Below are 23,526 nucleotides of genomic sequence, written 5' to 3'. Positions count from 1 at the left end.
ATCCCAGCTCCCGTGGGCACCAGCGGCTCACTTCCGCCTCCCACGGAAGCCGTATGGCTTCCTTGGAAGCAGTGTGGCTCCCAGCGGCACAGTGCAGTTCCTGCTGGCTCTCGCAGAAGTAATGGGCAGCCTACTGCATGCGATATCGCGGGATGGGCTACTAGTATACTAGTAAAAAGCCAGCGACTATAACAGCGTCACAACCATAACAACCGTTAGACCAGAACCACCACGGCCCCTCGCTGGGCTGGCCCCAACCCCCATGGAGAGGTTAGGGTCACCCCTAGGCAACATGATAGGGTGCAAGTTTGATGGGGAAAAGTCAAAGAAATAGGGGGAGAAGTCTTAAGGGTCTGTGGTGTTGGGGTCCAGAGTAGGTTTGGAGTCTTCTGGGGAAGGAAGAAGAAAATCCGATTAGAAAACAGCATCACCGCCGGCCTCGATCCCGAAATGGCGCTGCTGGCCAAGCACCTGCTGAAGCTGCTGCCCGAGGACAAGCAGATCAAGAACAGGTCCTTCCTGGAGGCGGTGTCCCACCTGCCGCCCTTCTTCCATTGCCTTGGGTCCCCAATGTTTACGCCCATCAAGGCAGACATAAGTGGTAACATCACGAAAATCAAAGCTGTGTACAACACCCAGCCCGCCAAGTTCTGGACCCTGCAGAACATCAGGGAGGCGGAGAAGGAAATGTATGGAGCAGAGTGGCCCAAAATGGGGGCCACGCTGGCACTGATGTGACTGAAAAGGGGCCTCCACTTCATCTAGGTCTTCCTGCAGAGCATCTGCGACAGGGAGCAGGATGAGAGCCACCCAACCTCATCCGCATAAATGCCACCAAGGCCTACGAGATGGCGCTCAAGAAGTACCACGGCTGGATCCTGCAGAAGACCTTCCAGGCAGCGCTGTATGCCAAGCCCTACAAGTCTGACTTCCTGAAAGCGCTCCCCAAGGGCCAGAACATGACGGAGGAAGAGTGCCTGGAGAAGGTCTGCCTGTTCCTGGTCAACTACACGGCCAGCATTGGCGTCATCTACGAGATGTACACCAAGATGAATGCTGAGCTCAACTTTAACGTGTAGGCGTGCCCAGCGGCTGGCACTCCCAGAAACAGACAAGCCAGAATCACTGTGAAGCAAGCTGGCAGGCTGCCTTGGCCTGCATCCTCCAGAGTGGCCCAGAGTCTGCCTGGGGTTGTAGGGGACAGCCCTGGTTTCTGAAAAGTCATTTTTGGGGTCTGTCCTAACAGAGTAATAAACAACCACCCTCCTTCTGAATCACCTTTGATTTCACAGCAGCACAGACCGACTGCCTTCATTTCAGTGTAATAAAAATCAGTTAATGTTGCTCATAAGTCAAGTCCTAGGGTTTTCTGTCCCTGTCCCCCCACGTGGTACATGACCCTCAGGGAACCCTGTCATACACCTCATTTTAAAAATGAGGATCTGGTGCAGTGATCTTTCGGGTCATGTAAGGACCATGAGGAGTCTGATTTGAAATTATACAGGATTTTTTTTTTAAAGCAGACTGCTGTGTGCTCTCCTGTGGTTGCACAGCCCAGCGTCACAGTGTTGTCAGTATAGACCCCGGTCTTTCCTACTGTCTTTTTCCAGACAGTTTTTTATAGTTGAAAACAACCAGCAAGCCTTTGATGACCTTGACCAAGGGGACTTTATTTTAAAACTATCAGGTATGAGTAATTGACCACAGATGACTGAATTTGCATTCTTCTGCATAAGTATTTTCTTCAGGGATAGCCTACCTCACCTAAGAAATTACCTATCGTGTGTTCTCTCAGAGGGGAGACCACGAGCCCTCCTGATGCCGAGACCCAAGGAAACACCTCGCTGCCGTAACTGTCCCTCCTGGCACTAACAAGAGCTGTATTTTGAAAGTATTGGGGTGAATAGAGGGACCCCCAAAGAATTCATGTGTGTATTAAAGCAAACCCAAAGCCATCTGCCAAAGGCGATTGTGTCCAAGCACTGAAACCATTTCATGTGAAAACTCATTTTCAGGCTCCTAATTATTTTTCATTATAGTGGCACTGTGGAATAGATTGGAATTGGGCAGTAATTGCCAGGTCTGAGCAGTGTGGACCATTGCAATGTATCAGTTTAGATGAAGTGTGACAAGGATACATCTAGCTACTATATAACTTCCATTAACCAACTTCCCTGTCCCTGATCATGTAACACTTCATAGAATGTGGTCAGCACAAGGTCATAATAATGGCTTTCTGACTGACTTCAAGTATTTTGTACAAGTGCAAGCTGTTAACCCCCTGTGTTAACATTGTTCTAGTAATGTCCAGTTATTGCAGTTGTCAGAAATATCTATTTCTTCTAGGGGACAAGTAAACTTTTTAGAAGTACAAGTTTCAAACTCAAGTTGACTTCCTCCACATGTAATGTTTCAAAAGCCTGAAATTGAGACAATTTCATATGATATAATTGTAAGTGGTTAATTACTCAGTAGTATTACTCAGTCAATTCAATATCTATAATAATAAAAGTGTAATATCCTAATTAGACCGAACAGCCGAATGATCTTCCGGATATCATTCTGGACGTCCTTCAGGATGAAGCCACAGCGGTGGGGGCTGAGGCAGAGGTGGTTAGGGGCAATCAGGCAGGCAGGCAGAGTGGTTATGGGAGATCAGGCTGGCAGGCGACTGGTTAGGGGTGATCAGGCAGGCAGGCAGGTGAGTGGTTAGGAGCCAGTGGTCCCGGATTGCAAGAGGGATGTCTGACTGCCGGTTTAGATCCCTGTGGGATCGGGCCTAAACCAGAAGTCGGACATCCCCCGAGGGGTCTCAGATTGCGAGAGGGTGCAGGCTGGGCTGAGGGACCCAACCCTCCCATGCACGAATTTCATGCACCAGGCCTCTAGGTATAGGATAAGGGGCATATATAACTATAATTAGGTTATAATGTCAAAATTACCCTTGCAGAAATTATATTGACTTTACTTAATTCACAACTTAGAAGAATCATGCTCCATTTTGGTCTTAAAGGCAGAATTATTAATAATATATTCACACCTGTGTTTCCTTCTGAGTGTTTTATAGTTTTAGCTTTTACATTTAGGTTTATTTTGATCTATTTGGGGTTACTAATTCCTTTTTATATAAAGTTACTTATTTTTGCTCCTAATATTTTGTTTTCTATTCTTTTTCTCTCCATTAGTGCAAATAATTGGGAATTAATTCTGTTCTGAAATTCTGCTGATTAAAGAAGCTTTCAAGAATGCAGGCATACACACCAAAAAGGAAATTTAAGCATAATGACTTTAGAAAGATACATTTCTAACCCAATTAAGAAACACATTATAAGTATTTTAATATATATCTACTTTCTACTGCTTGTGTCCTCTACTTTAAGTTTCTCCCTTTCCCCCTCACCAAGATATTTTGTTGGAATGCTTTTGTTGAAATTGCTTGAAAAATGAACTCAATCAAGGTCACATTAGAGCGGCTTAAAAACATAAAACCTTTACTTACAATAATCGTGTAGTCAATATTAAAATGTGCTCTGCACTGTGGGCACAGCTCACAGATATGAAAACATAAGTTTAGACACAGTGGCAGAGCCTCCTGAGGAATGACATCATGTGAACTCTATGAATGTCCAAGGCTACAGGGATTATAACAGATTAGAGACCTGGTGCACGAAATTTATGCGGGGGGGGGGGGGTTGTCCCTCAGCCCAGCCTGCACCCTCTCCAATCTATGAACCCTCAGGGGATGTCCCACTGCCAGTTTAAACCGGTAGTTGGATATCCCTCTCACAATCCAGACTGCTGGCTCCCATAGGCCTGCCTGCCTTATTGCCCCTAACTGCTTCTGCCTGCCAGCCTGATCACCCCCTAATCACTCACCTGCCAGGCTGATCGACGCCTAACTGTTCCCCTGCCAGCCCACTTGTTCCCAACTGCCCTCCCCTGCAGGCCTGATCTCCCACAACTGCCCTCCTTGTGACAACATGGGTGCAGCCATCTTGTGACCACATGGGGGTGGCCATCTTGTGGGAGGGTGAGATGGTCAATTTGCATATTGCATCTTTATTATATAGGATTCTTGAGGTCCATGTACAGTGTGGTTGAAACTTTCTTTGGCTAATTTAGTCTCTGGCAGGCACTGGAGAACATGTCTCTCTACATGGGGAATTTTATTTTAACAAATGATATTATGAAAATTAGTTTAATATGAGACTGAGTTCTAATCTCAGATACCAATTATGATTAATACTGTTTTTCTACATGGATAAAAGTACTTCTGTCTTGAGTTTTGAATGTATAGTTTTGTGTCAAATTTTTTTCAAAAATTCTCTGTTTAACAATTGGTTTAACAATGAAGTTCTTTTTAAAAAAATGTGTCTCTGTGTTAGAAAACAACTATTTCTCAAGCCTTTGAAATACATGCCCACTTTTGTTAAACATAAAAATCTACAGCCTTTCTTTATGTTATTAAAAATTTTTAAATAAATATTTTTTCATAGATAACATATAGCTATAATATTTGAAGCATTTTTTCAAACTAGATCTAGAGCCCATAATGCCTCCCTCCCTTTTCCTATCCCAACTACAAGATTCTAATATATAGTACCTAGAAATAGAATATTTTCTAGGATCTGGGTTGAAAATGCACTGTACCCCACTGTATAAAATATGTTTCTTCACATTTTTATGAATATAAGAAATTCCATTTTGAGTCAACACAACATCAAGCCAGCCAGTGTTCTGGGAACAGAGATTGTAAGCAATGCGCCATTGGAGGGCAGTGATACAATGTCTCTCACTATCAGTTTAATAATTAGGTATATTCAAATTTCTAAAAGTAGTCATTTTTAGGTCTTTGATTTGTAAATCTCTCCCAATTTTCTCAAAACGATTTGGCTCGGTTGCCAGAAGCCAATTCCAGCATGTCATAATTTCGAGAGTTTCATCAAAAAGTTGATGGAACTTGGGGACTCAACAGGTGATACGTTATCACCTGTTGGGAATGGCTGAGGGCATTTCCCCAAACCTGAAAAGGGATAATTGCTTGCTGCCAGACAGCTCAGGGCATCTTAATCTACATGTTATTGCCTCCTACTGGCCAAACACCTAAACAGCCGTAGGCTAATTCCTCCAATCTGACAATGGCCATGTATACAAAACCCTGACCCTTTGAAGTGTATATCTCTCAGGACAATTTGTGTTAATAAAAAGCATGAGGAGAACTTAGTTTCTTTAACTAGGCTCCTGTGACCCCCAAATGCCTTTCAAAATTATGCTTCATCTCTGGACTCTTACTTAAGTTACACACACACAGCCTCTTTTCCAGATTGCTGAACCCTTCTTAATGCCGGAAAAAGAACCCCGGCACTCAGTTACTTCTTGAAGTACTGAGTACACAAAAGATATTTTCTTTTTAACTTATTCTTAATATCCTCTTAATAGGTTCATGTTTGGGGGAAAGGACACATCTAACTTTAATGATGATGTATAAGAGGAAAGATTATCTGCTAAGAGTGAGAAGCTCAGAATTATTTAGAGGGCTTGGGAAACACTGAAGGTAAGAAATGGCAGGTGAGTGAAATATGTCCAAGTGTTTACTTACCGAGGACAAGCTGAGAATAAAGCTAATCATTTTTATGAAAATCAATCAGAAATTTAGTGATTTATTTCCCCTAACAACATTAGGGTAACTAAAGCAATGGCAGTTGGATTGGAGGGAAGGGGAGAGACTTTATTTAGAACTTTACGAATTTTGAAGATGTTCAATGCTTCCAGGTGGTCACCAATGCCTTCCTTTGAATTTTCCTTTTTATTTTTATCTTAGTAAAATTAGCCTTACCTTACTAAGCCTCAGAATGCTGAGTAAATTCTGGATTACTAGACCTTGGAACTGGAAAGGGCCTCAACACTTGATCTACTTCAGCCCCCATGATTAAATACACATTAAAATATTAGATTCTTTACAGATGATGTAATTAAGCCTCAAAGATTTGCCCAAGACCAATAACTAGTTAGTGGCTGAATAAGAAGTATAGGGTATCAGGAAGCAAAGGACCACCTGGAAAGCAGGATGAGCACATTCTCAGGGATGATGGATCGCTGGGAATTCATTTAACAAAATGTGGTTTGGGAAGTTGGAACTGACAACTGCTTATTGTGTATAAAATAATGCAAGGGGATTGGACACTGATCATCCAACACAGGTTAGCTCGTTAAAGTTTGTAAGTGCCTTTTTATTCCCATACTTTAGTTATAACGCCATTTTCAACTCTTTAAATCTAAGCATTTACCTCCTTGTTTGAAAATGTATCATCTACCAAGGGATGTACAAAAAAATCTAGTTATCTGAGCTAAACACTTCTGATAATTAGCCAACATGAAACCAGAAGCAAAAGCAAAATAAGCATTTTATACTGTTTGTGGTCCCACAATAGAGTAGCTACTTGAGCTTCAGTGGTTTTATTGTAATAGATCTTTCATATGGTCATAACTAAATATATATTAAGGATTTTCAAGAAATTAAAAAATGGAATAAAACTAATGTGCTAATTCTACACAGTAAAAATCCTTGATAAAACAGCTTTCAGAATTCAAGTTATAAATTTACATAAAATACTAAAATAATCGTGAAATCTCCTTGGAACAAGTTGATAATTTCAAGGTAGCTACTAGCTAATTTTCTTCCACTGCACTATGTGTATATTAGGGTTTTATTCTGTTAATAGGATTTGCTTTGGTTTTAAGACACATAAGTTCCTTAAAGCACCATATGTAGAAGTAAACTCCTGCTGTTTTCAAGGTTTTTGTCTTTTTTCTCCTTAGGAGGGCCTTGAAGAAAACTTAAAAAATGAAAACGTAGTATATATATATATATATCTACATGGATACATAGCACATAGAAATATTATTCATTTGTTCGATGTTATTAATCCTCTGCTCCTATACAGTATTAGGCATTTGAGTGTTACAGATTCATTTAATTAAAAAAAATAACTAGCTACTGTATTCAACATCTACAATAGTCCAGATGTGAGTATAGAGATGATTAATCATGACCTTCATTAGTAGGAATCTGATTGTCTCTTTTATATGCACTAACTGAAAACAAAGTAAAACAATAATAATTGCAGATATGCATACTATAGTCACCCCAGGGTTGTTTGTTTGCATAGCATCTGTGAATGGCTAATTCACTGAAGAACATAAGCAGTTCTCTGTTGGTGGTGAGGGGAATAGTTTTGGCTGCTGTTACATTGGTCCTGACAGGATATCACAAATGCCTAAACCAAATCAATAGAAGTAGAAATAGTAACATAAGGGCACATTCAGTTAATAGTTAAGTGTTATTATCAATAAGAATTGATGTTGGGTAAGATAGAGACAGTAAACATGTGAACAATTCTTGTTTTGAATTTTTAGCATTTGGGAGCTTTTTAATCAAATTCTAATAGTGACCATTTGGAGGCTAATGAACTACTTTAAAATATAAACATCTATATATAGTCTCATAGAAAATGTTTATATACATAAATTTTTTTCACTTAGTATGGGGAACATCATGGTCTCCCTGAAATCGATCTATGATCTCTTTTGACTTGAAACATGGTTTAAACAAACTATGAAGATTTGGGGTTAAAATTTCAATGAAAGACAATTAATATTGTATTTTATTTATTTTTATTATTACAGTATGTAACTTCATAAACTTATATATCTATGTTAGGATTTTTTAAGTTACTCCTAGTTACTACCATGTTTTTTATTTTAATTATTGCATCAATATTCATATGCCACGTACACTACTCTAGGTACTACAGATAAATTAGTGACTGGAACAGATATGATATCTTTGTCATAAAGAAAGCAGTGTTGCCCAGCCGGTGTGGTTCAGTGGTTGAGCATCAACCTAGGAACCAAGAGGTCATGGTTTGATTCCTGGTCAGAGCATATGCCTAGGTTGCGGTCTTGATCCCCAGTAGGGGGCGTGCAGAAGGCAGCCAATGGATGATTCTATTTCATCATTGATGTTTCTCACTCTCCCTCCTCTCCCTTCCTCTCTGAAATATATATATTTTATTTTTTTTAAAGAAAGCCAGGGGACATATATAATACTTTTAACAATATAGTTTAAAAAAAAAAAAAGAAAACGAGATTATAAATGTGATATAAACTCTGAAGGAAAATTGAGACATGCAGTTAGGATTTAGTCAATCTAGAGTTGGAGATGGAGGTAGAGAGGTAGCTATGTCAGGGAAGGTTAATTTTGGGAAGTGAATAGATTTATGAATGAATAAATCAGTGAATGATTAATGAATAAATTGGATTTTAAGCCTCTAAGGCTTGTCTTTAAAAAATCTAACCGCTTTATTATGATATAATTAACATACCATACAATTCACCCATTTAAAGTGCACAACTTACTGGTGTTTAGTATATTCACAGAGTTGGCTACCATCACAACAATCAATTTTGTGACATTCTCAATACCCCCACAAAAAAAACTTATACCTATAAGCAGTGACTCCATATTTTCCCCCAACCTACCCCCACCAACCCATAGGTGAGCACTAACTGCTTTCTGAATCTATATATTTGCTTATTCTGGAAACTTAATATAATTGGAATTATATTGGTCTTTTGTGACTGACTTCCTATTTTAATATTTCAAGATTCATTTATGCTGTGGCATGTATTAGCATTTCATTCCTTTATTTAGTGAATAATATTCAATTGTATGGACATACCAAATTTTGCTTATCCATTTATCAGTTGATGAACATTTGAGTGGCTCCCACTTTTTTTTTTTTTTGCTATTATGAATGATGCTGCTATGAACATTCATGTACAGATTTTGTTTGTATCTAGTAGTAGAATTGCTGAGTCATATGATAACTCTAATCTTAATCTTTTAAAAAATATATTTTTGTTGATTTCAGAGAGGAAAGAGAGGGAAAGAGTGAGAGAAACATCAATGATGAGAGAGAATCATTGTTTGGCTGCCTCTTGCACACCCTACACTGGGGATTGGGCCCGAAACCTAGGTATATGTCCTGACTGGGAATCAAATTGAGACCTCCTGGTTCATAGATTGATGCTAAACCACTGAGCCACTGAACCAGCTGGACTATTCTTAATCTTTTAACTGCCAGACTATATTCTTTACCTTTGTTTTACATTTTATTAAATTTGTCTTATTACTTTCATCTCTTGGTAGTAGATATTTTCTGGAAAAATTCCATTTGAGTTGAATTATTTGTTAATGGAATCCTGATTTATGTGTTTAAAAGGAGCTTAATATTTAATGGTGTCTGGATCTTAACACTTATGTAAAAGCTCTGAGTTAGGAAAAGCAAACCTGATTCCAAAGCTGATCTCTAACTCACTATGTGAGTCACTATTAACTTACTGTGAGACCTGGACATTACTATTAACCCATAAGATAGAATGAACATTTTTTTTGAGAAAAATTATCTTGTACAATATATAAATAACCAGTGAAGTAATCAGAAAGAAAAATTATATCAATTGTCATAAATTACATCAGATTTAGACAAGGGTGACAGAAAAACAAAACAATAAAGTATAGAAAAATTCAGATTACTTAAGGAAAAGGTTTGATTCAGATATTTACCATTTTAATTTAATTTATAATTGAAGATAGATAACTCAAAGTGATAATCTCATTTCTATCTATTCACTAACCCCCACCTCCTTCCCTATATAGTCTTTGGACAGAGCTTTAGTTTCAACTTTTTCTGTTGCCACTTTTTATCTAAGAGCCACTCAGAATATGGCAAAAATTAGGAACTGAATGATCAGTTAATCAGAATTTAATATAAAATGAAACTTTCAACAGTTCTGAGGTCCCTGGGGAATCAGATAATATTGAATTCCTGAAGCTTAAAAGATGTAGCAGCTGGTACTTATCGCTGCTATTTAGTCCATGTTTTATTTATTTATTTATTTATTTATTTATTTATTTATTAGCTTTTCATTCTTTCTTTCTTTTTTATATTTATTTATTTAGGCTGAATCTCCAGCCCTGTTCAATGCTTCTGTGACTCTGGCTCTATTTTTGTTCATCAGTTTATGTTGTTCATTATATTCCACAAATGAGTGCGATCATATGATATCTATTGTTCTCTGACTGGCTTATTTTGTTTAGCATAATGCTCTCCAGGTATATCCTGTTGAAAATGGTAAGAGTTCCTTCTTTTTCACAGCAGCCTAGTATTCAATTGTGTAGATGTACCACAGTTTTTTAATCCACTCATCTGCTGATAGGCAGGCTGTTTCCAAATGTTAGCTATTGTAAATTGTGCTGCTATGAATATAGGGGTGCATATATCCTTTCTGATTTCTTGGGATATAGTCCTAGAAGTGGGATTACTGGATTGAATGGGAGTTCCATTTTTAATTTTTTGAGGAAACTGGGCCAGAGACTGGCTAGAAATGGAAAAAGGTGTGCTATCAAAATGTGTAATTTTGAGCTATTTCTTCTATGGAAAAGAGAGAGATGCTATTCAATTAGTATTTACCATGCATATTGACAGCCTATTGCATGTAAAACTTTTATGTGGTTAAGATGTAGGTTGCAAAGATAAACAATACCCACTACTTTCCAAAAGTTTATCTAAAGTACATAGATAGCTGTTAAATATGTTGAAAATGTCTAAAGATCATTATATCAGTAAATAAAAACACTAAAGAAATTCAGAGGAAGGAGACCTGACTCATACCAGAAAGACTTAAAGAAGGCTTTGGAGGGAGGATTTGGTTCTACTCATACTGAGCCTTGGAGTTGGGGTCCTATTCCATCTGGCAGAGGATGTGAAAATCATTCTAGACAGAAGGCACATCGGGAGCAAAGGCACACAATAAGAAACTGCACCAAGCCTGCTTGGTGAAGAAGAGTTGTATCCAAAAAAATTCAAGAAAAGCCTTAGATAGGATCATTCACAAATCCCTTAGCTATATCGAATAATATCGGATTTTTGCAGCCTTTAAGAATCTTGATTTATTTTTCTGCATGAATTTTGGGGGCTCTCTTCCTCTTCACTTACCATCACACTGGAGGAATACAGAGCCCCCAGATCTCCAAAGGGATATGTTTAGACTTGCCATACGACTATGTAGAGATGAGAATGTTTCTCTCCAAAGACGATGCCAACATAATACCCCGCTATTAGGCCCATCTTCCTGAGGGCAGGGGAATTCAGAAAGTATCTTTTGGATGAATGAATGAGTGAGTTTCGAGGAGACCAGCAGACCATTTTTATGGTGTCATTTAGAGGAACTCTTTTAGAAATGGGTGATAACATATTCTAGATTCTTATATTGTAAAATCCCTTCAAAGTGCTTTTGGGGTATGCATGTATCTGTTATACGACTTCTATAGAGACATTCGAGTTTTCTTGAAGCTCGAGGCATGGAGAAGTCAGGATAGAGAGCCAAGAAATATTTCTGACTGCCAACAGTTGCCAATGAAATTATTTAACTCTAAATGTGTCAGTGTCAATATATGAGGTTTGTTTGGCATTGCCCCTTGTGTATTCAGAAAATCATTAGAAGTTTGTTCAACTTTTAAAATCTTATAATCCAAGAGATTGAAAGTATATATTTTTTGTAAATGAATAATATCTAGAATATAATATATGTCAGGAAGTTTTCTATAGTCTTCAAAGAATGAAGGAAGCTAAGTAAAAATAGAGAATTAACATTTTTTCATCAATTTAATTAATAAAGACTTTTCATCAAAATAACTTGAACTCTACGGTATACTCATGATGGGCTTGAATAATTTAAGTCATTAAAATACACTGGCAAATGTTAAACATTTGACTGTTGAACATCCTGAAATGATCAATTATAATTTTTCAATCTGAAAGATATATAAATTAAGCAAAAAAATAAAAGTGGCTCTCATGGCCATTTCTGACAAAACTGAGACAAAGACATAGTTGATAAGAAAGCAAATAATTAACTTTAAAATAATTAATCTTAAAAGACAAAAACAGTTTTTTATATCCTACCCCTTAGCTATGGCAGAAAGGTGTCAGAGCTCAATATTTTGGCATATTTATATCAGATCTTGTCTTAAGGTGATATTACAGATGCAAGTGAGGCCCTGTGTAACTCTTCACAGTTTATTTCTACCAATTCTCTACCCAGTGGTGACCTGAGTTTAGTGTTTCTTATTTCCATTATGTATCATCCTAATATATATAAACAGCTAGGTGCCGTCACGACTGAATGGGCAACCGGGAACCATGAAGTGCATGGAGCACCTCTCAGTCCTCCCCCCTCCCCTGACCCGGAGCCGCTCACCTTGAGCGGGGGCTGGCAGCGGGGTGGCACTGGGGACTGTTGAGCAGTGGTGGCGGGCTGCTTCGTGGGGTGGCCGTGAGCTTAGCAGAGCAGTCATCCGGGTGGTAGCGAGTTTAGCAAAGCAGTTGTGGGACAGGGGAGTTTCCCGGAGTAGTTGCAGGGTGGGGGGAGGGGGGAGTTTTGCGGAGCGTCCAACGGTGAGCTTGGTGGGGTGGCAGCAAGCTTCACGGAGCAGTCAAGGTGCAGGGGGAGCCTTGCAGAGCAGTCACAGAATTCGCGGAGCATCCTGGGGTGGGGAGCTTCATGTAGCATCGCAGGGCCGTGCATGAAATCGTGCATGCTGGGCCTCTAGTCACTTCATAAATATGTCTTAAGTGCCTGCGATGGCAAAAGACTCTTCTATGTGCTGAGGGATACATACAGCAGTGGACATAACAGACAACCATTCCCATTCTCATGGACCTTATATTCCAACACGGGACAGGACAGGCAACATGAAAATAAACCAGCACATTATGCCTACAGAGTTGATAATTTTATCTGAAGAAAGGAGTTTAGCTTTAAAATGTATCCTCATTTAAAGTGCCTGGGGTCCATTATACTTATTAGTATTAATATGTGCATTTCAGAGTCAGGTCAGTGGGGTTATTTGTGAATACTGTGCTATGCATCTCTATTCTTTTGTAGTAAAATTTGCACCACCCTGATAATTCCTCAGTTTTTTAAGTAGTTTAATCTGAGGTATATGCAGTCAGATGAGGCACTGAACTTGTACAGTGCCAAATTTTAGTGAGTTCACTTGGCTTGTTGTCAGCAGTCGACATCAGATATCAAGCTTCTGGCAGGAATCTGCATGAAGTCATCTCTTCCACCTTCACTTGACCTCAGCTCAGGGGCTATACAGCTCAGCTGTAATGTTTCATAATATATAAAGACACATCAATTCCATGCCAGCCCTGCCCTCCATCCTTGCTGAGCTTAAATAATAAGTAAAGAAAGCAAACTTCAATTATGCGAAACAATGTTTTCACCCCATTCAGATGTTTATTAGATTTCCTACTGTATATGTTTTATATTTGAGCAAGCAAAAGGCAGGATCTCATCTAAATCCAACACCCCTTTCAGCATTAAAAAACAAGTTGTTTTATCTAGGTCAATGGCGTTTATCTATTTTTACAATCCAATCATTATCGGAGGAAACACCAAAATTATTTAAAAAACAAAAATAAATATAATAGATGTTTTCATGCTATTTCTGCCCTGAAAATAAATAGAATACAATAACAGGAAGTTTGTATATTTCAGGTGAAATTAGAAAAAAGTGCATCTGAAATAGTATATCTAATCAATGTACCTGAACACTCATTCATTGAAAACTGTGTTATTGGCTATCATTCTTTACACACAAATAAATTCAGGGCTATCAATCTTGAAACCAGTCTTAATCAAAAGAAATTAAGATGAATTTTAATCTAAACAAGTAAATAAAAAGCAAAACCCCAAACAAAGAAACTTAACCCTAATAGTTTGAACTGATTTTATAACGTCTTTTCTCTTGGAGATAATCAAGCATAAACCATTGAGAATCTACTTTGCTTGTGCAAGTCATTTTACTAGATAGTTCAGGTCAGGTATTATTCCTACTTTAAATACATCATCTTTGCCTGGAGGAACAAGAGGGCTCTACAAAATATTCTGGAATTTCAGAAGCTATTGTCATCCCAGAGACTACCTGCTGGTTTGCAAAGTTCAATACCTTTTCATTGAAACATCAGGAACCTGGCCAGGCAGCTGTGGCTAAGTGGTTGGGTGTCAACCCAGGAACCAAGAGATCACATGTTCGATTCCCTATCAGGGCACATTCCTGGAGTTGTGGCTTCCATCCCCAGTAGGGGGCATGCAAGAGGCAGCTGATCAATGATGTTTCTCATATCTATTCCTCTCTCTAAAAAATCAATAAAAACATTAAAAGAAGAAGAAGGAGAAGGAGAGGGGGAGGGGGAGGGGAAGGGGAAGGGGAAAGAAACACCAGCACTTTCTTTGGAGAACACAAGAACTCTTGCCTTCATTGATCTGTCTCAGCATTCTGAAGGTTGTCCAACTCTGGGAGCTCACCAACTTTCATTTCATCCATTAGGTCTGGAGTTAAGAACAGACCTGCAAATTCTGTCAAAATTGGTGATGTATGGCTGCTGAGAATTTCAAATTGCTTCAAGTGCAGGAGCCAACAAAGTAATGTCCCACTACAGGATGAGATCACAACATCATGCACTCACTCTCTATGTGAGCTGCATTCTATATGCATGGGGAAGAGCCAAAGCATGAGTTCATTGAAGAAATGGCAAAGAAATTCTCCTTAACCCTCTAGCTACCAAGAATTTAACCAGATTCATCATAACTATATATCTCCCTTAGGATACCTACCCCTGAATACAGCCCTACACTTCACACAGCCCCAGTGATGATAGACTGATAAAACAGATGCATAGAGAACAAAGTACAAATGTCATTTATATGGCTGATTGGACTGAAATTTCCAAATGCACCATCATCTTGTCAGCCATGATGGCTAAAGCACCCCAGGTTTATAAATTTGGCTACCATTCATGAGTTTAAGAATATAATAGAATATTGTCATATCATCTGCCTTGAGTGAGTTGTCCAAAATATGTGGGGGTTTTTTGTATGTAATTGTGACAAGCAAGTTTTAGATGAGAAGTCAAATTAAGGTGTTGGTTTATGAAGAGGGTTAAAATTCCTTTGAGATTTTTTTAAGCATTTGGCAAATGTGAAAGCATTGAGCTCAGGGCACGTTGGAGGCTTCTTTCTCATTGGTCCCAATTATTTCTACGTTTCAGGAAGCAAACTGTGCTCACAAGAAGAAAATGTATGTTGAATGAACAATTCAAACTGTGTGAGGTCATCAGGAAGAGGTTTTCACAAGGCATAGCCTTACAACAAAGTAGTTTGGAAAACAAAATGCAGTAAAATGTATCTGTGGTTCTTATCTCATAATAGGCCTTCAGATTTCTAAGAGAGTAGAAGAGTGCTCATGAGGATTCTTCAGCATGGGCCTGAAATAAATGTGGAGAGGGAGGACCATGGAGGGTAGGGCTCAATGAGAGGTTGTTCATGTGAAAGCAGGGATATGACCTCGGCTGCCATGCATTTCCTCTTCCTGTCTTTTTAACATGCTCATCTTCTTCCATGTGTTCTCTCCAAATATAAGGTTGCTTAACAAAACATAGAATGCTCAGTTAAATTTGCATTTTGGATATACAATAAACAATTTTATTTATTGAAAAAAAATATACACACACACACACACAGTGGGGCAAAAGTAGGTTAACAGTTGTGAGTACATGAAATAGTTTATTCTTTTATTATTTATTAATTATTGCATTATTTTCTATACAAAAAACTGCAAACCTACTTTTGCCCTACCCTATGTATATATATGTGTATATGTGTATATGTGTATATGTATATGTGTATTTATATACATGTATATAGGTGTATAGGTATACATGTGTATATATGTATATCATATATATGTATATATATACGAGAGAGAGAGAGAGAGAGAGAGAGATTATCTAAAATTCAAATTTAACTGAGCCTCTTGTGTTTTGGTTTGTTAAACCTGGCAACCTAGTCTATATCTTATCCACTCCATCCCACCAGAGCTTTACATTGGACAGAGGAAATGAGTGCAATTAATAGCTCACAAGAAAAACATTACCAAATAAATCAGGCTGGCCTTGCTACCTCTGGTTATTAATAGGCTGAGTTTCAATGATGAAATAGTTGCTTGCCATGTACCTTTCTGGCCAGTTCTCACATTCCTACTCTCACCTCCTGCTCCAACATTAATTGCTTTCCCTTAAGTTAATGGTTTGAGTAAAGTACTGGATGAAGTGGGAAAACTGCCCTCAGGAGGAACTGTCTCAGGTGAGGGCTCTACACTGTGGGGACACATCCTCAGTGGGAAGGGTTAATAGGTTCAGCCTTCAGGTTTTTGTTCTTCATTCTTCTTCTTCAGCAGAATCTTCGATAAACACCCCTGTTAGATCACCCACTTGGTTGAGCCCACTAATTTTTGCATGTGAATGCTTTGGATATTAAGTGGAATTTTGAGGTAAAAATGACAACATTGCTATGTTGCTGCTCTCACATATTCACCATGGAAAAGAAATGTTTTCAAATATGCATTGCCTGAGTCTGCTTTAATGAGAGAGCTATAAGAAGAAAAAAGATATTAAGCTGTGTTCTCACTGAGAGAGTGCAAAACTGAAAACTCTTGCACCAGAGAATCCACAATTGATTGATGCAAGTCATGGCAATGTGTCAAATTTAACAGCTTTCAAGCACTATCTTACAAATTGCACATATTTTCTCTCTTATGTAAAGATTTAAATTGGCAATGTATTACATCTGTTTTAGTCTCAGTAAATTATATAAATAACTTGCATGATACACAAAATTTCTTGCTAACACATCAAGTGTTACAACACATTTTCATCTTTCATAGTTCGTATATAGAACACAGAATGCCCCTAGAATGCAAACTGTAAAGCGGATATTGAAACTTAGCACATCCTAGGAAAATAAGAAGCATTCCTTGTAGGTTGGAAACTATGCTTTCCAAGTGGTAGGACAAAAATACCACAAATCTGCTAATAAATCTGCTAGTAAACTTGCTAAATATATTCAAAGGATACTAGTTACCTTATAGTGAGTAATGCATATATGTGCCTGTTGATTATGACTTGGAATATATCCTCCTTGAGTCTCTTTCACATTCAAATACAGTTCTACCTATTTTTAAGTAACCTTTTACGTTGATGTGAATCTATTTTTTTATTTGTCAGACTGTCCCAATTGTGTCAGCAACTACATTGATTGATTGATTAATGGATTGATCTTTAATCTAAGACTGGTTTTTCTCACTAGAGTTCATCCCTATGACTTAAATTCTGCCAATAGAAAAGAGCCAAGTTGTTTCCTTTGTAACTTCCCATGTATTCTACTTAGAAAAATATGACTGCTACAAATATATTGAGCATGCACTGATGCCTGCTTTAAGCTTCTTTTCATCTTCATTTTAAAATTCTTTTAAGGTTCCATTTAACTGTCCTTAAAAATTATAAAAAAGAACCTTTAGTAAAATTGATAAATATGAATATTTCAGAATCTGGTATCTGAAGTCAGTTATGTGTCAGAGGTGGCTGAGAATGGACTATCTAATGCAAATAAGTGATAATTAGATTTAGCTACAAAGGTCAAAAAGCTGAGGTAGAAAAGAGAGAGTGATTTTGTCTCATTAGGAAAAGTTTTATGGTCTCATGGTCACAAATAATGTAGCACAAGTGTTTCATTTTAACCTTCTATTTTTGTATTTCTTCTCTCCAAGTCTAAGATCTCAGGGAAATTGAAGATCAGAAGTGGGCCTAGGACAGAACTCTTAGAGCAGAGAGAATGCTAATAAAAACAAACTACTTTTCCTGAAGTGGGGACAAGTACGTAGTTAGAAGTAGCTTATTGAAAGGGGTCAAAGAGAAAAAAGGACTTTAAAAACTTACTGCTCTGGACCCATGACACTAGACACTGAGGCAAAACTCAATCCCATTTTTTCCCCAAGGAAAAGGCCTTTGCCACCTGAAAAGGATTGTATTTGAGGCATTTGGTGTGGAAAGCCAAAGTTAATAGGTAGTAAGTGATGATTGTTAAGAATCAATGCACAGTCCTAAATTGTACTTGGGTGGTTTTATTTCTTTAAATATTTCTCTACTTGCATATAGTTGTACAATATAATAGTTGATATGATACCTTTACCTGAGCTTAGCCAAGTACTATCCGGAAAGAAATATGCATAACTTACATCTTGATTTTGCAAACCCAAATCTCTGTTTAAAATAAACCCATAGAAATTACTATGCAGATGACTTGTAAATCCATTACTCCCCCTTCCCCACCTCGCTCCATCTGCCAAACTCCAGTTCTATATTCAAACACCCTCAGACATCTCTACCTTAATTCTTAAATATCTGAAATGAAACTCAAGTCTTTGCTCTGTTGCCTAATTTTCCTTCAAGGCTTTTGCCCTCTCCCTAATACTTATATTCTGCCTTGTCTCACTGTGACAATTCTACAGCAAACTCTCCTTTACCTGGCCATCCCTTTCTCATCTGCATTGCTCTATCCTATTTCCAGATCTTACGGGACATCACCTGAACCCTTCTAGGGCCTTCTACTTGTTCTTCCTGACTCCAATAAACATTCTGGTTTCTTTGATTAAAGAATCAAACACATTCCTATATATTTAAACTGTATGAGCATTTTATAATCACCACCTTTTAGGGAAATATCAATATAAATTCTATTTTCAATTATTTCTCAACAAATAACTACTTTGAGTTAGAAATTTTCAAGGTGTGATTTGTGTGGGTTCTTAAAGAGTTTCTTCCATTTGCTATGTTTGTCATGCCCTATTTTAGTATATTCAATTTTATTTAAAACTAAACAAAAATACCATCTTTCTAATATAAGATTTTAAAGAACATTATATTTATAATATTATTTATTAAATAATATGTATGAATAAATAATGTTATTTATGAAATAATACTTATGAATAAATACTATTTTTATGAAAAGGCTCCATGTTCATAAGTATGATATGATAGAAAAGAGTGAGAAGAGATAATATATACTTCATATATATTGAGTAATTTTATTGAAGGGTGAACACATTTAAATAATAAGGAAGGTCCTGAAAAACTTTGACATAAAGAATACAAAGAACAATAAAATAGAAGATATTATTATATTTCTACTGACTGACAAAGGTTTTCCACAGTACAGAGCAGCGATTTTCAACCTTTTTTTATTTCATGGCACACATAAACTACTAAAAATCAGCAACACACCAAAAAAATATATGTTATGCCAATTTATCAAAAAAGGTATAATTTTGATTCATTCATACCACACATATATTGTTGTGTTTGCTGTTATCATTTTTTATTTGACAGTCTAAGCGAAAAGAGGTCAGTGCCCCTGACTAATTAGTCAGATATTACACATTTTAAAAATTCTGTGGCACACCAGTTGAAAATTACTGGTATAGAGGTGAAGAAGAGATACTCATGCTAACATGCAGTAAAATACAGGGTAGATTGACAACTTGAGATGAATATTAATTAGAGAGAAATATGTGATTTCTGGAATCAGTGAGGATTCTATTCTAAGATCCAAGTGAAAATTGATGAATGACTAGGTATATTTTAATCTTTTTAACTTCAAAGACTGTTCATAAAATATAAGAGGCAGACAGGTCAATAATTTTAGGACATGTAGTTAATTAAAAGGTTTCTGGTCTCATGTGAAGAAGTTCCAACTATCCTTCTGTGTAAAGGAATTTCTTATTCTTATCTATTATGGATATAGGGCCAGTTAACATTTAACTGTCACACAATTGCAAAGCACTTTACAAATGTGAAATATTATGTAAGTACCATAGAATCCATTACTGCATACTCAATCTTGAAGCAACAATTAATGAACAATGCAGTAATATAGAACAGCCTTACTAATGGAAATTTAACTTTCCTATAACTTTAGGCGATTTCAGAACATTAGATAATTATTTCAAGTCAGATGGAATTTTAATCCATATATTATTTATGCTGTTTGGTTAGGTAGATAGATACATATGTAATATCTTACACATAAAATTAAATATAATTTTTATATTTCCTGCATGAAGTAATAATCTTCATTCTAGGATTCATATGTTTATTGCTTCATAACAAAGCATTTTTAAGCACACTCACTATGCTAAGCATTATGTGCAATTTGCAATAGGCTCAGACTTTAGAAGCTGGTGATGCTAAATGACCCTTTATTTGAAGAATCCTAATTTTCCTAAGTCAGATTTTTGGGGAAATGGTCAAAGAGAGCAAGGTAAGTGCATTCTATTTGTAGAGGGTCCCTAGGAAGGTTTGAGGCTAAAGATCGCTGTGGTGTGACCTGAGGCTCAGCCGGGGGCTTCTGTTGTGTCACCTGCAAACTGATGGTCCCATTCACTGTTTTCACATTACTTGGACAGAGGAGATTAGTCTCAACAGCTACACCACATTTTAATGTTTGGTGCTTTTAGGACACAGACACACCTCATTTTATTGTGCTTTGCTTTATTGTACCTCACAGATGTTGTGGTTTTTCTGTGGGTTTTTGTTGTTGTTGTTTCTGTTTTACAAATTGAAGGCAAGATCCTCCATCAGCAAAAAGATTACAACTTGGTTTATTACAATACTCACTTTGTTTCAGTGATCTGGACCCAAGCCTGCAATATCTCCAAGGTATGCCTATACTCCCATTTTTTTTTTTAAAGAAAACCATGAGGAAAAGTAGGCATGAAGAACCCAGAGATTTTATCAGTTCTCAGAACTGCAGGCAAATGAAGTAAAAGTGATTTCAAGAATGAATATCCAGGCAAGCTGCCCTTTGAGTGAAATGAAGAGATTTCAGAAGGTATGGGCCTGCCTTTCCTGTCTGTGCCCATAGCGCTCTTGCAAACATGGTGAATGTTCCCCAAACCCATCAGGCTTTCTGTAAGAGGTGTGGCAAGCATCAGCCCCACAAAGTAACACAGAAAGAAGGGCAAGGATCCTCTGTATGCTCAGGGAAAGCAGCACTATGACAGGCAGCACAGTGGCTATGGCGGGCACACTAAACCAATTTTCTGCCAAAAGGCTGAAACTACAAAGAAGATTGTGCTGAGGCTTGAATGCATTGAGTCCAACTGCAGACCTAAGAGAATGGGGGCTATTAAGAGATGCAAGCATTTTTAACTGGGAGGAGATAAGAAGAGACACACCAAAAAAATATATTTTATGCCAATTTGTCAAAAAAAGGTATAATTTTGGTATTTTTTTGTTGTTAAATGCATTTTTAGAACTTTTAAAGATGGTAATTTTGTTGGAATTTTGGCTTTGCTGCTAAATTGATTCTCAATTTAGGAAAACTTTTTATAGAGCCTTTAGGCCACCATTTCAGAACTCTCTGGGAGAAAAGAAGTGAAAGGATCTTGTTCAACAAAGCTCTGAATAGTTCTGTAAGCATGTGGCCAAGTGCCTACAGAGTAGTGAATTTACTTATGCATTCTGCCATTTATTCCTTCAGAAGGCATTTATGAATTGCTCCTACGTGCCAGCCATTGTGTAAGAAAGTGAATATGATGGTATTATGGTAGGGAGATCACAGCAGAGATCAGCAAATTAACAATTATCATGCAATTGGATTGCTGGCAGGATAGATTTATGTACAATGAGGGGTCTCTAACAGCCTGAAAGTTGCAATGGGTCAAGACACATTACTCTGAATAAGTGAGTTTCAGTTTCCCCGAGTAAGGCAAGAAAGGATATTCCCAGTAGAAGCGGGTAGAAATGCCAAATTTCAGGCAGGAGACAATATTATAGTGCACACAAAACTTGTGATTAGAATATAGAAGATGTATGAAAAAGTAGCAGAAAATATAGCCATAGAGAGAGGCATATATAAAATCAGGAAGACATTTATATGTAATACTAATAAATTTGAACTTTATCATGAAAGCATTCAAAAGACACCAAAGAATAGTTGCTGAATAGATGAATGAATGAACATGCAAGTAAGACAAGAATATTTTTAATGCATTTCCAAATTGAAATTGAAATTTGGGGCAGCTTTAATGCTCTTATATATCTACTAGAGGCCTGGTGCACGAAATTTGTGCATGGGGGAGTGTGTCCCTCAGCCAAGCCTGCACCCTCTCCAATCTGGGATCCCTCAAGGGATGTCTGACTGCCCGTTTAGGCCCGATCCCAGTGGACATCCCTCTCACAATCCAGGACTGCTGGCTCCCAACCTCTCGCCTGCCTGACTGCCTGATTGCCCCTAACTGCTTCTGCCTGCCAAGCTGATCACCCCCTAACCACTCAGACCAGCAGGGGAGGGCAGTTAGGGGTGACCAGGCCTGCAGGGGAGGGAAGTTGGGGGTGACTGGGCCAGTAAGGGAGGGCAGTTGGGGGCGATCAGGCCGGCAGGGGAGGGCAGTTGAGGGTTATCGGGCCAGCAAGAGAAGAGTTAGGCGTCAATCAGGCTGGCAGGAGAGTGGTTAGGGGGTGATCAGGCTGGCAGGCAGAAGCGGTTAGGGGCAATTAGGCAGGCAGGCAGGAGAGCAGTTGGGAGCCAGCAGTCCTGGATTGTGAGAGGGATGTCCAGCTGCCTGTTTAGGCTAAACGGGCAGTCAGACGTCCCTCAAAGGGTCCCAGATTGGAGAGGGTGCAGGCTGGGCTGAGGGACACCCCCCAGTGCACGAATTTTGTGCACCAGTCCTCTAGTATACTAATAAAAGGGTATTATGCTAATTAGACTGGATAGACCAGATGTCTTCTGGATGTCCTTCTGGACAAAGCCACGGTGGTGGGGGCCAAGGCATAGGCGGTTAGGGGTGATGAGGTAGGCAGGCAGAGTGGTTAGGGGCAATCAGGCTGGCAGGGGAAAGCAGTTATGGGTGATCAGGCCATCAGGGGAGCAGTTAGGGGCATCAGGCTGGCAGGCAGAGGTAGTTAGGGGTGATCAGGCAGGAGGCAGAGGTGGTTAGGAGTGATCAGGCAGGCAGGCAGGTGAGCGGTTAGGAGCCAGTGGTCCCGGATTGTGAGAAGGATGTCTGACTGCGGGATTGGGCCTAAACCGGCAGTCAGGCATCCCCCGAGGGGTCCCGGATTGGAGAGGGTGCAGGCTTGGCTGAGGGACCCCCTCCCATGCATGAATTTCGTGCACTGGGCCTCTAGTACTTTTAAAAAGAAAAGGGTTGAACACAGAACCTGAGGCAAGTGAAAGAGTACTCCATGTAGGAGACAGAAGAAACACCCAGGATGTGGAGAGGAGAGCCGAAAAGGGGTAGGGAGCTGAAGGAGAAAGTATATCAATTTTTGCTATTCATGACAAGTTAAAATATCTGTGAAATGCCACCTAGAGACTTGAAGAAGAATAAAGCAAATAATTGGTACCTTTCTTCCTTTGAAGATTGCAAGGATTAGATAACATTTCTAAACAGATCTTCAGATGGAAAGGTAGCCCAACTGGGATATTCTCTTATCTTTAATTTGAGAGTTCTCTTTAGCCCCATGTCCCTCTAGTGCACACACTGAGCCT

General features: G+C 38.5%; 1 pseudogene; it reads left to right on the top strand.

Annotated features, from left to right (window-relative positions):
- The first annotated feature begins 430 nt into the window (after positions 1–430).
- On the top strand, positions 431–1,079 carry LOC102256911 (annotated as a pseudogene).
- Positions 1,080–23,526: the final 22,447 nt, after the last annotated feature.

Source organism: Myotis brandtii, unplaced genomic scaffold (genome assembly GCF_000412655.1).
Source record: "Myotis brandtii unplaced genomic scaffold, ASM41265v1 scaffold34, whole genome shotgun sequence".
In the NCBI taxonomy this organism is placed as follows: domain Eukaryota; kingdom Metazoa; phylum Chordata; class Mammalia; order Chiroptera; family Vespertilionidae; genus Myotis; species Myotis brandtii.
This window is presented reverse-complemented; position numbering and strand designations above follow the sequence as displayed.